Source organism: Lepisosteus platostomus, chromosome 15 (genome assembly GCF_059453375.1).
Source record: "Lepisosteus platostomus isolate fLepPlt1 chromosome 15, fLepPlt1.hap1, whole genome shotgun sequence".
NCBI classification, from domain to species: domain Eukaryota; kingdom Metazoa; phylum Chordata; class Actinopteri; order Semionotiformes; family Lepisosteidae; genus Lepisosteus; species Lepisosteus platostomus.
In genome coordinates, this window is record NC_142625.1 from 7,039,967 (window position 1) to 7,059,579 (window position 19,613).

Consider the following 19,613-nt stretch of genomic DNA (forward strand, 5'->3'; position numbering starts at 1 on the left):
AAGTGTCCTCCGTCGTTATCCAATATGTGGATGATATTTTAATCGCGTCTCCTGACGAGGAAACCCACAAGAAGGACCTCCAAATTATTCTCAACCATTTGGTTAAAAAAGGACACAAGGCTAGTTATAGCAAAGCACAGTTATGCCTAGACACCGTAATTTACTTGGGACAAAAGATTAGTCAGGGAAAAAGGGAATTGACAGAAGATCGGGCCCAGGCAATCCGAACACACCCTAGTCCCAATACGGTGAGAGAGCTCCGATCATTTCTGGGTCTGTGCAATTTCAATAGAAATTGGGTTGATGCTTTTTCTGAAAGGGCCAAACCACTTACAGACCTATTAAAGGGGGGAGGGAGGTCCCTTGATCCTATTGCTTGGAGTCCTGAAGCTGAACATGCTTTTAATGATTTAAAACAAGCTCTGTTACAGGCTCCTGCATTGGGGTTTCCTCAGACAGACCAACCATTCTACCTCTACGTAAGTGAAAAGAATGGATTTTGGACAGCTGTACTAACACAGGAACATGGGGGTAGGTACCGCCCGGTAGGGTATTACTCTGGATCCTTGGACGAGGTAGCCAGGGGCTGGGGACCATGTCTACGAGCTGTTCAGGCCGTCTGTCTAGCAGTACAGGCAGTCAATAACATAGTGCTAGATCAACAACTGATTGTTCGATGCCCACATGCGGTACACACCCTCATGTCCCTGAATCGGGTCAGTCAGGTTAATGCGATACGATGGAGCAAGTGGCAGGTCTTGTTAGAGGCTCCAAATATTACCATTGAACGTGAAGGAGCTCTTAATCCAGCCACATTGTTACCTGACCCATCAGAAGCCTACATGTTAGAACACAGCTGTGATCTTTGGGCAATGGGAGAAGATGAGGGCATCAAAATAGCCGAGCAACCACTAAGGAATGAAGACCTCATCCTTTTCACTGATGGAACTTCATTCATAAATTCTAGTGGGGAGAGGAAAGCGGGTTGGGCTGTGACTACAGAACATGATATCCAATGTGGGGGAAGATTTGAGGTACCCACGTCAGCACAGCGAGCTGAACTGAAAGCTTTGGTGGAAGCCTGTAAATTAGCAAAAGGCAAGACCACCACAATATACACAGACTCACGATACGCATTTGGAGTATGCCATGATTTTGGAAGGTTATGGAGTAATAGGGATTTTTTAACCTCTGCTGGCACTCCGGTAAAGAATGCAGATCTGGTGTCTGAGCTGCTTGCGGCTCTCCAACTCCCAAAGCAGGTAGCTGTAGTCAAATGTAAGGGCCACAGCAGAGAGGACACTCCCGAGGCCAGGGGCAATAAGCTAGCAGACTGGACAGCACGTCAAGCTGCCCTGGGGCAATGGGAGGAGTGGGCTATAGAAAAACCTCTTCAGATTATTTCAGTTTGCACAGTGAACATACAGGCACTCCGGACGGAACAGCTCAGCGAGCTCCAGGCCCAGGCTCCAAGGATTGAGAAATGGACCTGGATGGAACGCAATGTGGGGCTGCAGAAGGATGGGACCTGGAGGTGCCAGCGTACGGGCAGACCCGCCTGTCCCAAGCAACTAATGCCCTACCTGGCACAACAAATACACTCCACAGGGCACCCAGGCGTTAGCCAAATGACTCGACGCTTTGCTCAGAGCTGGGTGGGCACAGGCTTCACACCCTTCGCAGCTGATGTGGTACAACGCTGTGGAGAGTGCCAAAAAGCCTCTGGAGCACCGCCGGTTCGGGCTCCTAATCTTCGACGTCCTGCACCCGAGGGGCCCTTTAGACACTGGCAAATAGACTATTGTTCACTGCCACCCTGTAAAGGGAAAACAGGCCTCCTAGTGATGGTGGACCAGTTTTCTAGATGGGTGGAGGCTGTCCCTGTCAAACGAGAGACTGCGCAGACAACTGCCAAATATCTCGTGACAGAAGTAATTCCCCGATGGGGACTCCCGTGTCGCATAGACTCAGACCAGGGCACACATTTTACTGGAAAAGTGTGTCAGGTGGTGGCAGACCTACTAGGGATCAAATGGGACTTGCATTGCCCTCATCACCCGCAGTCCTCCGGCATGGTGGAACGGGTGAACCGGACTTTGAAAGCTAAATTGACAAAGTACCACTTGGGAGGGATCCCCTGGGTGGATGCATTGCCCGCTGTACTGTGCAGCATCCGGGCTGGGACAAATCGAATAGTGGGGCTGAGCCCGTTTGAGGTGATCACGGGGCGTCCCATGAGACTGAGTGACTCTCCAGGACATGACAGAGTAGGCTTGAGTATACTAACTGATTCTCTGTTACAGTATTGCAAGTTGCTGACAGAGGCCACCCAAGGAGCCCGTGAGCAGGTCCTGGAGGCGTGGGGACCACCACCTGAAGGAGGGCACGACCTCATCCCAGGAGAGTGGGTGTGGATCAGGAAATTTCCTTCACAGGTTCTCCAGCCCAGGTGGGACGGACCCTACCAGATCCTGTTGACAACCGAGTCTGCGGTTCGAGTGGAAGGAAAAGATCGCTGGATCCACGCGTCACACTGCCGACGAGCCTCATCCCCGGACCCAGAATGAAAACATTTCTGTCAATAATGATAATTGTTGCTGTAGAACTATGTTCCGCAGGGATTAATGATCATCTCTCCCACAAAGGAGAACATGGAATTAATTCCTTTTTAGGCCTCTCCTATCTGACAGCTAAGAAAACCAACCAAAGTGCCTGCTGGGTGTGTGCCGCATTACCCAAATATGTACAGGGAGGACTTCCTATGGGGGCCATTCCTTGGCGTCTCGAGGAAGTCATAGGCATGATCATTTGGAGGGATAATTTAGGAGATTTTAATATGACAAACTATGGGGGTTGCCATAACACGACTTTAACCTGCACAACATTACAGTATCTACAGGAGCGAGGCTTAGAGCCCACGAGTTTCACAGGCTCTTACGCTCCTAAATATAACAGAAGCCATACACCACCATACCTGACTCTAAATAAGGAACGTGAGGGAAACATATGCTTTCAGCACACCAATGGTCTGCACTTGGTTGGATGGAGTCGTTGCAACCTTACCATCGCTGCAAATATATCCACCTCTACCTTCCAAATTCCAGGATGGGATCGGCACACCCCACAATTTGGTATAAGTTTCTTATTTTCAGAGGCATGGGGAGCGCCAAACGGAACATATTTCATTTGTGGAAAACGAGCCTACCCATGGTTGCCAGCCCAGTGGTCTGGCTCATGTTATTTAGGATATGTGGTTCCTCATATCCGTGTTCAAACCCACACCCCCTTCGGACCTAACCACAGACCACAAAGAAAATTGGCTGATTGGGAATATTATTTAGGTATAATATTTCCACAAGCCGGCATGAACTTTCTGAGTCGAGAGTTAATTCAAATGGCTTCGACTTTAGAAGAATTAGCAAATTCTACCTCATCTAGTCTGAAGGCTGTTAATGATGAGATGGTAGCCCTCAGAACAGTGGCCATGCAGAACCGACTAGCTTTAGATTATGTACTGGCGGCCCAAGGAGGAACTTGTGCAGTAATTGGCACTGAATGCTGCACATATATCCCTGATAATTCTGAGCACATCTCAGATCTGGCCCAACACATTTACAATGAGGGACAGAAATATCAGGACTATTATACCGAAAATTGGGGAATTGGATCTTGGGTAAAGTCTGTGTTTGGGGCCTGGGGCGGAACTTTTTTACAGTGTTTATTTGTAGGAATAGTATTGTTTATATGTGTAATTGTAATCATCACGTGCACAAAAACATGTATCACATCTTGCCATAACCGTGGAACGAACAATGTCATGGCAATACATACCTGTTCGCCAAGAAAGGAAAGATCTGCCCTGACATTGTATGTATAAAAATAGGCTACACTGACGTATGCCATATTTTATAAGGGGGGAATGAAGAAAGATGTGAAGACGGGGGTTTGTATTTAATCTTTTCTGTAGGGGGTTTAGACTTCCAAGTCACAAGCAGGGGTTTATGGCAGGAAAGGGGGTTAACTGATAAGGAGTGCAGATGCCAGCTAGGAACCCCCCTGGGTGTAATGTTAAACTGACCATTTGCCCAGAACATCATAAACTGGCCAAATACCATGAACCCCCCTCTTTACCATCAGACCGAGTGACGTCAGAAACGGAGAAGAAAACTGTATATAACCCAAAAGTTTGTAACAATACGGAGGAACAATACTTCGGTTTTGTTGTTTCTTGCGAGAAACAAGACTTCGGCTTTATTGTTCCTTGCATGCAATAAACTCATCTGTTTTACTTCATCTCGGGATCAAGAACCTTATTTCTTCTGTTACAACAGCCCTAAATGAATTAATAGCAAACATGGTTTACTTAAAATACATTTTTCCAAGAAAGTTTATAATAATACGATCTATAGTTGAAATCTGAGCCTACTGTAAATATAAAGGAAAAGCATTTTCAGAGAGCAATCACGCTGTGTTTATGTAGAAAAAGCGATTAGGTTTATGAGCAATCTAATTACCTATTCGCTTAAAACGCTATATAAAATAAAGTTTATTTAGAGATGAATGATCAGTGTCGCAGTTTAAATAATTTTTGTAGGAGGGCTTGGACAGATTCCAAGTGCATTTTTGCAATTTACGTTGCATTGTCCAATGTTCTGTTGTAATACAGGCTAGAATACAGTTACAGTAGTCTAAGCTTTATCAGCCTATTTTAAATAATTTTTTTGAATCCCTGGCGGAACACACTCCATAGGAATCAGCGCTTTTATACAGTATATCGCCTTTAAACACATATATTTAAACACGCGTTTACGATTTAAATCAAAACGTGATTCAAATCAATATAAATGTATATTTTGTAACGCATAGGTGACTATTCATTGTTATTAAAAAGACTTAAATTCGATCATGTCGTGATATTTAGAAATATAAATTTGTTTGGTGCGAGTGAGGTTTTATTTAATCTCTGACCAAGGGAAACGTTTCATTTTTTCAAAGAAATGTTTGTTAAAAAATAAAGTCATAGTTCCATGGGATTCAATCACAGACCATGTGACATGGGAGTCAGGAAACTAAGACACAGCGCCACCAGATTTAATAAGGCAATAAAAACGCTATAAAATAATGTGACTAGACAGAAAAAGTTTACAGCACAGTACAATAATAAATGCTGACCATGACTTTAGAAGCATAAATTACCTTACACTCAATTTAAACACAAGCTGTCTTTCTGTATGAACCTCTAAGCTGGTTCATACAGAAAATGTAGAAATGCATTAGCCTGATTATGATTAAAAAACACATAATTAAACACGCTTTTGCGATTTAAATCAGAACACGATTTAAATCAATATAAATGTTTATATTGTAACGCATACTGTCCAGCCTCCATTTCTCTATAAAAATTTACTCTATTGCACACACACACACAATAGAAGCAGGAACCACTGTCAGAAGGGAAGAAGGTGACTATTCATTGTTATCAAAAATGACTTAGAATCGATCATGTTGCGATATTTTGAAATATAAAAGTCAACTGATTGTCCATAATATCGCTATTCTATTTTTTCGAAGAAATGTTTGTTAAAAGAAAAGTCCAGCACCAGCTGGATTCGAACACACAACCTGTGCGTTGTTAGTCACACACCTAGACCAGTAGGCTACAAGACAACTCGCATGAACAGGGAGGCGAAACAGCCTTACACAGCCCTGTCGCAGTACACGAATATAATCATACCGTTATTAAATTCTTGAGATACGCGATTCCATATTATATTCCCTATTAATCAAATTCTAAAAGTATGCTTGTTGACTCTGGTATCACGTTAGTTAAAGACTTCGAAGCTTAAAATGTTTAGGGAGAAATGGAATACTGGTGTGTATTTTTTTCTTTAAAGTACCAAGACCAGCTATATACTGTATGTTTATGTTCTAAAATGAATATCGTTTATTGCCTTCACACGCGTTGCAGTATGCTCCTATTCTTGTTATGCTCAGCTACTAAGATTTCCCTTCAGTGGTAAAATTCAATATCTACAACGGGCACAGTAAAGACGTTTACAGTAAGTCTTTCTACGACAGACCAACGGACCACGAGTGCCCCTGTCGGTCAACCAATCACGCACCGCGGTATTTTGCGTCATCGCGCGTCACGATGCACGACGCCGTAGCCAATTACCTCCGGTACGTGTCTGTACCGCGCGCTTTGAATGGCTGCATCTGTAGTCCTTGCTTGCTGCTTCAGAAGTCATTCGATGGTAAGGGGGAGGGTCATGGTATTTGGCCAGTTAAGAGGCCCTGGCCAAATGGTCAGTTTAAGATTATGCCCCCAGGGGGTTCCTTGCTCGCATCTGGAATCCTTATCAGTCAACCCCCTTTCCTGCCATAAACCCCTGTTGCTTAGAAGTCTAATTTTCAGGGAGAACTGACTTAAGTTATTAACCCTTTTAACATCTTGTCTCTTACTTCAATACTTATCTGATCAATCTAACTGCCTATTTTCTGTGCTTTCTCTATCCTTTAAAATAAACTATTATTCCACAATGCAGAGTATTACATGGCCAGTATTTACATATGATATTTGTGATTTAAAGAAATTAACACAAGCAGCTTTGGGGGATTTAAGTGTTGGCTGAGTTATTGCAGGATAAAAGATTAGAGATGTTGGTAAGAAAAAGATAATTTTGGGAAACTTGAGGAATACACTGATAATAAGAACACTTCCTAATGGGGTTAGGCATACTTTTGATTAATTAACAGACTGTATGTTTACATAGATACTGAAATGAGGATTTTATTTTAGATTTTGTGTAGTTGCTAGCATTGAACTGTATGTTAAATGCACATGAATTGAAGGAATGGGCAAACATAGTTGATGCTTATCCACAGAGCCAGCATATTAAGATGTTTATAATTAGAGGCAATTTGTTTAAATAACTAGGTATGGATACTTATGTGCAAGAGAGGTGGAAAGGCTGTTTCCTTAAGCCAGCACTATAAAATATTTTATTCGCCATGAGATTCTGCCATTTCATAGTGGGTTTCTAACACTGTATATAGTTCCATCCACATAGTGCCTTTACTTCCATCCATTTTCTAATCTCTTTATCCAGTACAGAGGATTTGGAGCCTATCCCAGTAAGCAACGGACACAAGGCAGAATACACCCTGGACATAGCGCCAGTCCATCACAGTCCATATGGGCCAGTTTTCCCATAAACCAATTAACTTACCAGTACGTTTTGGAGTGCCAGAGGGAGTCATATCACACATATGGAGAAAAACCATATATCCAAAATAGAACATGCAAACCCCACACACACAGGACAGCAGGAATTGAACCTAGGACCCCAGTGCTGCAAGATAGCAATGCTAACCACTTCGCCACCATTATAAATGGATGGATATTTTAGTTATCTTTCTAGTTCACAGGTTTGCATACATAATTTAATTTTGAAAGCCACTGAGACATCAGGTACTACTGTTGTATTTATGAAAAAGAAACAAAACAAAAAGCATACTTACAACTGTGCCATCCTACTCCTTGGTTAATACGTTTTATTATTTATAAACAGGTAACATTGTTAGGAAAATATTTTGAATTATATTTTACCCTGTTTTTTCTTTAGTTTTGTATTTAACTTACTATATGTTAGTCAGATTTAATGTATATTTGAACAATGAAAATATATTTTTACAAGATGCGGGGGAAAGTGCAACAACTTATTACAGTGCTTAATTTAATATTCTTGATTACTAATAGTTTATGCTAACACCTAACTTTCTTAATTAGATGTATTTAAAACAGTGAACTAAGTGTAACATACCATTCAGAAATACAATCGAGAATAGTTTTCTGGTGTTTGTATAGATGAAACGTTTCTAAAATGTATAATGTAACAAAATTAAAGACGATTCAAATCTGTAATCTTTCCACTTGTAATGTCATTAGAAAGTACAACAAGTTTCTGCTTTGTCTAAGGATAGTATCAAAAAGTAGTCTAAGTGGTGAGAAAGCTGTGCTTAATGATAATTAAGGGACTTAAAAGTAATAAGAGATGCAGATGCGATTGGTGTCATTAAGCGCTCCAGGCAGCGGAACGTTCATTCTGTACTGCTGAGCTCCGCGCCTCCTCCCTCTCTAGGTGCCGCGCCAGGTCTAAATATCTAAACATATGTATCTATATAGCAGGTAGTATCACTGTATTCCACTTTCTTTGTAAACAGGGAAAAAGAGATTCACAACGCGACGCTGTGTCACTGTGTAAAAAGAAAACGTTTTGAACACCCTATATTGTAATGAGCTGCTGAGCTGAGAATAGGAGTTCCTGCTGTCAGAGGGGGTGGAAAGTGCCCACATTTAATTAGTATTACAATTTGCACTGATTCCCTTGCGAAGATATGGACATAAGAATATTCGTGCGTGATCAAAAAATGGCATTAAGCACTTAAAATTAATATGGTTAATAATAGTAAACTGTAACATGCTGTAACAAGATCGGCTAAACTGCGAAGCCTGTTCCCAGACACCCTGCCCCCACTGCCATTAGAATATACACAAAGCACTCCCCAGACTGTTCGCCCGTTTCACTGTTACCTGGATACCTCTTTGTTTAGAACTCACTCTCCCCCCTGCCTGTCTCACTTCTTTTAATCCTTCTGTGCCCGGATTGCAGCGGGTAAGATGGTTTTCCAAGAAAAAAAGAGAAATTAAAAAAAGATAAATTTCACCAGAGCCTCTTCTCTCCTTGTGTCTCATTTTTAGTTTAGAAGGATTCAAGCAGGATTTTAGATGAAAGGCAGCGACTTTAATCAAGCCCAAATCATAATTGAACCCATTCAGAGCCTACATTACATTTTAGCATTTCATTCTGAGCAGAAACCCTCACACCTGAAGAAGGCTTGCGTTTTCTCTCTTCTCTTTTAAGCATGTGTACAATGCTGTAATACAATTTAAAATAAAAGTTTAAACAGTATCAACTAAACTCCATTAATATAAGTATCGAGTGGTATTAAATAAATACAGCTTTTTAGATTATTTAGAAATATAAAAAGTCAATTAATTGTCCATAATATTTCTATTTTATTTTTTTAAGAAATGTTTATTAAAAGAAAAGTCGCCGCGCCGGCTGGATTTGAACACACAACCTCTGGTTTACAAGTCGGGAACGTAGACCACAGTACCACCGGCAAGGTCACATGACCAATCAACAGACATTGTACAGCATGTACTACTGTGTTGCAATATATGAATATAATTATATAGTTATTAATTTCTTCAGATACGCGATTCCATATTATATTAGCAGAAAAGATTAAAACTACCACTTTTTATACACGCTATTTCACATGTTAGTTAAAGACTTCGATGCTTAAAATGTTTAGGGAGAAATGGAATACTGGTGTGTATTTTTTTTTAAAGTACCGAGACCAGCCATATACTGTAATACTGTATGTTTATGTTCCAAAATTAATATCGTTTATGGCCTTCACACGCGTTACAGTATGCTCCTATTCTTTTTATGCTCAGCTTCTAAGATTTCCCTTCAGTGGTAAAATTCCATATAAATATTCAATACTAAAACGGGCACAGTAAAGACATTTAAATCTTTCTACGACCGACCAACCGCGAGTGCCCATGTCAACCAATCACATACCACGGTATTGCGCGAGGATGTAGCCAATTACCCGCGGTACGTGTCTGTGCCGCACACTTTGAATGGCTGCATCTGTATGTACAGTACACAGCGGTACCGCAGGTTTAACTGAAGGGGGCAAATCCACCTGAGCCCAAAAGCCCAACATATTAATGTGCATTCGCCTGGCGCTACGCAGTTTTCATCACTCTCTGTGGGAGTGCTGGCTGTGATGAATTAAACCGGTTTCACAGGTATTTTCAAAGTAGAAGGGGGCGAGTCTTCCAGCGAAAGTCACCTCCCCCCCCCCTCCAAAACCCCTTACAATTTAGCACTGTAATAAATTCTATTCTACTCTGAGAATATAGAGGGGAGGAAGAATGCCCGTGGTCTTTTCACCAATAAACTTGTGTCAAGCTGTCGACAAAAAACAGCTGTCAAAAACGTTTTTTTAAAAAAGTCAATTTTGTGTCCATAATATTGCTATTTTGATATTGCTAATTGCTACTGCTACTGAGTCTCTGTGTCTACAGTACATTGTTCGTGAACAAACCGGTTCACAGGTATTTTCAACCCCCAGCCACTGTTGTTTCATTGGTTGTTATCCTGTAAAGCGCTTTGAGGAGCCACCTTTTAGGCCCTATATAAAATAAAGTTTATTATTATTATTATTATTAATATTGATTACATTTTTCCTCCCAGAACTTGTAAATTGTTGTTGTTATCCTGTGAAGCACTTTGAGAAGCATACTGTCCAGCTTGTCAGGTGCATTCTCTTGTAAAATAATAAGTAGAGCTTTGGGGTTAATAGTGCTCCACTTACAGCAACCCAATGTAAATACATTTTGTCTCCAAATCCACCACCACTTGTATGAATCATAGCCCTGCCAAATGATGCATATTCTGCTGCAATGGTTGTGTGCAGGAATTATTCAGTATGGCATCTTCATGTTCAAGTAAACACTGCTCTGTGTGCAAATGCAAATGCATTTAAAAAAAGTTTTTTTTTAAAAAGCCACCTTTAAAGGCACTATATAAAATAAAGTTTATTGATATTGATGATATTCTTCCTCCCAGGACTTGTAAAATTGTTGTTGTTATTGTTGTTATCCTGTAAAGCGCTTTGAGAAGCATATTGTGCAGCTTGTCAGGTGCATTCTCTTGTAAAATAATAAGTAGAGCTTTTATGATAAAGGTAGGTTGTGTACTTTTGCCCAACTGAGCAATCTTGCTTTCAAGCACTTGGGAACTGTCCAATCCCTAGTTCATCTGCATTTTCTTTTATGCTCCGGGCATGCTCCCAGTCTGGCGCCGGTCTGTGTCTTCTAGGATATAATGCTGGAGATTTTTTGTTAAATTTGGGTTTCCAATAATGCCGCAACAAACTTGTTTTTATGTCCACTATAACGGACAATCTCCCTTGCTTTTAACTGAATGTTTCATAATTTCCTAAAATTAAAATGATTTAAACTATGTAACAGAATTCTGGGGTCTCCCTATACCAGAAACTACGATACGGCTCCAGAATGGTGATTGGCTGACACCATCTGACACTCTCTGACTGGGAAAAAAAGACCTGCTGATCTGTTCTACATACCAGGAAGACAACAGCATACAGTATGTTGTTTCTTTCGAAACGTGTATTTTAAAAGTTTAATTAAGAAGTAAAAACCTTACAGCATACACAGATTTCTAAGCTGATCAGGAAGAAGAAAAATCACCCGTGTTTCACGCATAAGAAGTGGTTATTAACTATCGAACTTTTATTTATTTTATTTTTATTTAGATTAAGAGTTCCCGTCACCCCCATTTCCATTTAAATTTAAACAATAACAACAATACTGTTAAGCTGGGCAAACGATATTTAATTTTCTTTTAAGAAATAAAAAATTAGATATAATGATGTGTTCCGACTTAGACATTGCACGACTTTAAAACCTATAAAAACAGATTTCAAGAGTTAATAACCACTTTGTATAAGCGAAAAACGGGTGATCTTTTACAGCTGACATTTCACTGTTTTAAACGAATAAGAAATTAGATTGCTCATAAATCTAATCACTTATTGTACATAAACACAGCGTTTTTACACAAGATTTTAACTTTATATTTAGGCTCAGATTTCAACTATAAATCGTACACTAATTACTAGAAGTAAATACTGATGTTTTGCTCCCTCTTACCACAAAAATATTAAAAATTATGTATTGTAGCTAGGATTAACTTTTTTTTCGAACGTGTCTCTACCTACTGCGACTCGAACATGGAACGGCTAAAGATGGCGACAAGTCAGACACCCAGAAGGGGGGGCGTCTTTCCGCCTCCATAACTAAAATGCCAAATAGGAGTGGCTTAAGCGACATACACAGTCTAGTAACTGACAGTTTGAGGTAGCCTATCGTGTACATTTCGCTTTGTTGCTGATAGGTTAAGCTTTCCAAACTCAGCCCCGAAGTCATGTGAATGATTTTTTGCCCTGTTTCACTGGTTAAACGCAATGATCACAAGCACCACCATGGTGTGATGTGGGATGTGTAGTTTTTAATTCAGTCTTCGTATTTGGCCAGGGCTTTAAAGAGAGGGCACGCCAAAATTTTTCAGTGGTGTCGTCTGCGCTTTAAAGGTACCCCTGTCGCGGAGGAATTTGACCTCGGAACATTTACCCAGCGTAATATTGTATTGTATCATAAACCTAATCACATTATTCTACATAAACACAGTGTAATTGCTCTCTGAAAATGCTTTTTCTTTTTATTTAGGCTCAGATTTCAACTATAGATCGTATTATTATAAACTTTCTTGGAAAAATGTATTTTATGTAAACCATGTTTGCTATTAATTCATTTAGGGCTAGAATATGTTCATTGTCTTCCAATTGAGTCGAGTTGACATTGGAAGCTTGTCACACCCGGACTGTTACACCAACACATTAGCATGTTAAAGCGATTTCATTGAGGAGCCTGGCTTTCTTAACTAGTAAGTACTGTACTTCCTACTTTGAAAATACCTGTGAAACCGGTATTCCAGCACTCCCGCAGAGAGGGGGGTTGTACTCGTTAATGTCTTAGCACATACAGATGCAGCTATTCAAAATGGGTGAGGTATTTCGCGGCATACCCTGGTGGGCGTGTTGCGGTGTCACGCGGTATCACGTGGTGCCACGTATCATTTGACGCTCTGCCGGAACTATCCGGCGTCACCTTGTAAAACCGCCAGGGGGAGCTTAACCTCTCATGTACAGCATTTGAGCCTTTAATTTTGAACTGTGTATTACAGGATGTTAATCATCAGTCATTAAAATGTTGGTATATTTTATGAAAGCAAGATTGCTCAGTTGGACAAAAGTACACAACCTACCTTTATCAGAAATATTTACGCATCAAAGCCTTTACCGAAGATATTACTAATAGTATTAATAATGGATGACTTTGGACAAGCTGTATACTCAAAGTATAATTTCTTTAGCACATTTGTACAAGCACTTGGAATCTGTCCAAGCCATAGTTTGTCAGGCATTTTGTTTTACTTCAACGGGCATAAAAACTTCCTTGCTTTTAACAGGGCGTTTCATAATTTCATAAATAATCGGTACTTTCAAGGAAAAATACACACCGGTATTCCATTTCTCCCTAACGATTTTAAGCATCGAAGTATTTAACTAGTGTAGCGGCGAGGCTTATTAATAAGAAAGAATTAAGTGTTCTGAGCCTTCCCAAATGAGGCCCCATTTCTCTGTTCATCTCTGTGGTGTAGCCACAGAGAAACTATTCATGCAGAATGATTTAAAGTTCCTTTGATAAGGACAGCTCCCAAAGGGGGATGAATGGTCATGATGAATGGTCATCCATTGGCGCCTATCTGTCTAGGGAGTCCAGATGGACATCTGGACTGCATTCCTAAGTGTCAGGAGTAAGTGACTCATATCTCACCTTGATCAACCAATCAGGGAGTGGTAGGGCCGAGTAACCCACGTGGGACTCTGATGCCCATGGAACTTTCAGCCAATCAATGAGCTGTTCCACAGAGAGCCTGTGAGATTCAGGGAGATTCAGTAATATTCAGTGGGATTCAGGAGAATTCTGTGGACTTTTCTAAAGGGAATTCAAAGGAGAATTCCAGGGCAGGACGGCCCAGGGGCAGAAGGCTCCCAAGGGCAGGACATTCTCGCAGCGCGCCTCCTGACCATCCTGAGACTCAGCCCGGACAACCACGGAACGGCCAGTGTGTCCGAGTGCCAGAACTTTCCTTTGTTCTAAGAGTCTAGAGCGGAGGTTGCCAGAGAGTAACCAGAGAGGATCCACCCGAGGTTAGCACCAGCAGCAGGCCTCGTGGACAGGTCAGAACTGTGGAAAGCTGAATCACTATTTAGAACTAGCTCTTCATCAGGAATGAACCGGTCCTCTTCCTGACTTGCTGGGACCCACAGTCATCTTTTCTCCTGTGCACAAACTGTGCTAGTTAAAGCCAACACTAACTAGTCGGTCAGTGAGCATCAGCAGCGCACAGTCGCAAGCCGCACAGCACAGCCTGGCACTGAGCCAGAGAGCGCGGATTGCACAGCAACAGCCTGCAACTGTTTCTTTGTGCCCGCAGGAAGATCTGAATCCCAAGAGATTGGATGAGTATTCAACTTCAATGCAATACAGCTCGAGAATTCAATTGTTATCCCAACCAGTTGATATCAATTTAATTCCTAAGAGTTATGTACTTGTTTTGAGTATCTAATGTAGACGTTATAACCAAGTTCATTTATGAAACGGTCTAAATGAATGATATACTGAACGTATGTCCTCTTGATATGTGTAACACTTTGTAACTGACCGAATATATACCTTTTGTATTCTGATAACCCTCTCGATAAGATCTGTTAGGTTTACATGCATATTCTATGTATTAATAAATGTATCCTCGTGTATTAGTACCTGTGTGTGTGCGTTGTTTGAGTTATGTCGCTTGGTTGGATTCTAAAGCCATCAAAAGAATCAACTTTGTGATTTACTGCTACAATTAATAATTGTCTCAGTAAATGCCCAAACCCTACAGAACTGGTGCCTTCAGAGAGCCACTACATTTACATTTTGGCTATGGCAACGTTAAATATTTGGCATCCCTGAGCCGGTTTTCTTACACTAGCATGTGAAATAGCGTGTGAAAAAGTGGTAGTTTTAAGCTTTTCTGCTAATATAATATGGAATCGCGTATCTAAAGAATTTAATAACGATATGATTATATTCGTGTACTGCGACAGGGCTGTGTAGGGCTGTTTCGCCTCCCTGTTCATGTGAGTTGCCTTGTAGCCTACTGGTCTACGTGCCTGACTAACAACGCACAGGTTGTGTGTTCAAATCCAGCTGGTGCTGGACTTTTCTTTTAACAAACATTTCTTAAAATGTTTCTTAAAATAGAATAGCGATATTATGGACAATCAATTGACTTTTATATTTCAAAATATCACAACATGATCGATTTTAAGTCATTTTTGATAATAATGAATAGTCACCTTCTTCCCTTCTGACAGCGGTTCCTGCTTCTATTGTGTGTGTGTGTGCAATAGAGTAAATTTTTATAGAGAAATGGAGGCTGGACAGTATGCGTTACAATATAAACATTTACATTGATTTAAATCGTGTTCTGATTTAAATCGCAAACGCGTGTTTAATTATGTGTGTTTTTTAATCATAATCAGGCTAATGCATTTCTACATTTCTGTATGAACCAGCTTAGAGGTTCATACAGAAAGACAGCTTGTGTTTAAATTGAGTGTAAGGTAATTTATGCTTCTAAAGTCATGGTCAGCATTTATTATTGTACTGTGCTGTAAACTTGTTCTGTGCCTAGTCACATTATTTTATAGCATTTTTATTGCGTTATTAAATCCGGTGGCGCTGTGTGTTAGTTTCCTGACTCCCATGTCACATGGTCTGTGATTGAATCCCATGGAACTATGACTTTATTTTTTAACAAACATTTCTTTGAAAAAATGAAACGTTTCCCTTGGTCAGAGATTAAATAAAACCTCACTCGCACCAAACAAATTTATATTTCTAAATATCACAACACGATCGAATTTAAGTCTTTTTGATAACAATGAATAGTCTCCTATGCGTTACAAAATATACATTTATATTGATTTGAATCGCGTTTTGATTTAAATCGTAAACGCGTGTTTAAATATATGTGTTTAAAGGCGATATACTGTATAAAAGCGCTGATTCTTATGGATTGTGTTCCGCCAGGGATTCAAAAAATTTATTTTAAATAAGCTGATAAAGCTTAGACTAACTGTATTCTAGACTGTATTACAACAGAACATTGGACAATCCAACGTAAATTGCAAAAATGCACTTGGAATCTGTCCAAGCCCTCCTACAAAAATTATTTAAACTGCGACACTGATCATTCATCTCTAAATAAACTTTATTTTATATAGCGTTTTAAGCGAATAGGTTATTAGATTACTCATAAACCTAATCGCTTTTTCTACATAAACACAGCGTGATTGCTCTCTGAAAATGCTTTTCCTTTATATTTAGGCTCAGATTTCAACTCTAGATCGTATTATTATAAACTTTCTTGGAAAAATGTATTTTATGTAAACCATGTTTGCTATTATTTCATTTAGGGCTAAAATACGTTCATTGTCTTCCAATCGAGTTGAGTTGACATTGGAAGCTTGCCACACCCGGACTGTTAAACTGTTAGCACGTCAAAGCCCATTGAGGGTATTGAGCCAGTATTGGCTTTAGTATTAGCCATACAGAACATTAAAGTGCCCCTTTTCCATTCAGCTGGTGCCTGAGCCGCTGTGTCCTATCTTCTGACAGTCGCCATTGTGAATGTCTGTAGAGTACATCTTATTTTTAGTACTATATTTTTGTATTATATTCCTTATTAATCAAACTCTAAGAGTACGTATCGGCTTGTCCCCTCCTCCCGCCCCTCTCTGTGTGCAGTGGAGCCTCCTGTCCAGCCAGCACGTGTCCACAGACATTCACAACAGCAACATATCATAAAATGTTTGCACATATAGTTAAATTATTAGTTGTTTTTCAGGAAGTTAAAAAAAACACTTGAATTACTTATCCAGTCTCTCGAAATTAAGTTATTTTTCAAGCAATGCAACAAACGTCGGGCAATGTGTTTTTTTGAATCCAACATTGACAGCCACATCTTAAATCTTGTCAGTCAGGTCTTTTTTTCTCTAGTTGAATTGTGGTTTACACATTGCACGACTTTAAAAGCTAGAAAGATAGGTTTCGATTCACGTTAGCTGGTGAGCCTTGTTAACAAAAAAACTAATAATAATGTAACATGCCACTGTTTGTTCATGAACAAAGTTAAACTGAGATTTCCTTAGATACGCGATTAAAAAAAAAATAAAAAAAACTGAATCCACATTCCATACGAATCAGCGGTTTTACAGTATATATCGCCTTTAAAGGTGGCTTCTCAAAACGCTTTACAGGATAAAAACAACCAGAACAGCAACAACAACAATATTGTATTTCATTGCACTTTGAAAACCAAGTAATAACTTAACTATACGTGCAAACGTTTCATATGTTGCTGTAGTGAATGCCTGTGTACCCATAAGTATCTTATTTGCCTTGAGTCCTGGCTCTCTCTCTCCCCCTCCCCCCCTCTTTCCCTCAATTCAATTCAATTCAAGGTGTTTTATTTGCATGACAGATGGGTACAAGTAGTGTTGGGAATGTATATTTGAATATTTACACCCGGCGCGGCACCGAGGGAGCGTCTGCATTTATAACTTTGTTTTTAAAATTAGTCAAGCAATATGAAGCATCTCCTTTTACTTTTAAGTCCCTTAAATACATTGAGCACAGCTTTCTCACCACTTAAGATTCCTTTTGATACCATCCTTACACAAAACAGAAACTTTCCGATGACTTGTGGGAAAGATTATAGATTTTAATCGTCTTTAATTACAAAATATACATTTATATTGATTTGAAAGTTTATAATATCGATATTTAAAATCGATCATGTTGTGATATTTTGAAATATAAAAGTCAACTGATTGTCCATAATATCGCTATTTTATTTTTTCAAAGAAATGTTTGTTAAAAGAAAACTCCAGCACCAGCTGGATTTGAACACACAACCTGTGCGTTATTAGTCAGGCACGTAGACCACTAGGCTACAAGACAACTCACATGAACAGGGAGGCGAAACAGCCCTACACAGCCCTGTCGCAGTACACGAATATAATCATATCGTCATTAAATTCTTTAGATACGCGATTCCATATTATATTCCCTATTAATCAAATTCTAAAAGTATGCTTGTTGACTCCGGTATCTCTTTAGTTAAAGACTTCGATGATTAAAATGTTTAGGGAGAAATGGAATACTGGTGTGTATTTTTTTCTTTAAAGTACCAAGACCAGCTATATACAGTACTGTATGTTTATGTTCCAAAATTAATATCGTTTATGGCCTTCACACGCGTTACAGTATGCTCCTATTCTTTTTATGCTCAGCTACTAAGATTTCCCTTCAGTGGTAAAATTCAATATCTACAACGGGCACAGTAAAGACGTTTACTGTACAGTAAGTCTTTCTACGACAGACCAACGGACCACGAATGCCCCTGTCGTTCAACCAATCACGTACCGCGTACTCCGCGTCATCTTACTTCATGATACGCGACACCGCAGCCAATTACCTGCGGTACGGGTCTGTACCGCTCACTTTGAATGGCTGCATCTGTGTATCTATGTTGTGAATGTCTGTAGATTGTATCTTATTTTTAGTTTTTGTTTTGTTTCACGTTTATTTTATAAGGGAGAGTGTCATAGAGACGACTCCCTTACCCCCATCTTGATTAAAATACTTTTATTTTTCACAATCTGGCAATGCCAGACAGAATTCACTTTCGTTACAGCCAAATGGCCTTGCAGATCAGAAAATCAAGGAACTAAACAATTATTGTGCCCAGCTCCTCAATGGAATAGCTTTAACTTGCTAATGCGTTGGTGTAACAGTCCGGGTGTGGCAAGCTTCTAATGTCTCCCGACTTTGGCGAAAGGAACCCATCTTTCATTGGAAAACAATGAACACATTCTAGCCATACATGAGAATATAATGCTGGCACGCTGGCGCGGTGGGGTGCTATAGCAGCTGTCCAAAAAAAGTTTAAAAACAAAAGTCAATTGAGTTCATAATACTGCAGTCAGTGAAAAGACCACGGGCATTCTTCCTCCCCCCTACATTCTCAGAGTAGAATAGAATTTATTATTAGCACAATTTATTACAGTGTTAAATTTAATATTATTGATTAATGATTGACTGTACTGTACTTAAGTACTAGTATAAGCAAAAAAAAAAAGGGGTTTTGGAGGTGGGGAGGAGGTGCCTTTCGCTGGAAGACTCCCCCCTTCTACTTTGGAAATACCTGTGAAACCGGTTTAATTCGTCACAGCCAGCACTCCCGCAGAGAATGATGAAAACCGTACTGCGCCAGGCGAATGCACATAATGTTGGGCTTTTGGGCTCAGGTGGATTTGTACATACAGTACAAACATTTTATTTTGAAATATAAAAAATTTCAATATACTGTAGTATCCATAATATTTGCTATTTTAGTTTTTCAAATAAGTGTTTTTGTTAAAAGAAAACTCATAGCGATTGCTGGATTTGAACACCCGACGTCACGCTTACACAGTACTGTAAATCAGTCGCTTAAGCCGTGACACCACATGACACACACTGAAACAGCAATACAGATATTATAGTGTAACGTTGCCATAGCAAAATTAAATGTAGTGCACTCTCTGAAGGCACCAGTTCTGTAGGGTTTGGGCATGTACTGGGACAATTATTAATCGTAGCAGTAAATCACAAAGTTGATTCTTTTGATGGCTTTAGAATCCAACCATGCGACATAACTCAAACAACGCGCACACACAGGTACTAATACACAAGGATACATTTATTAATACATAGAATATGCATATAAACC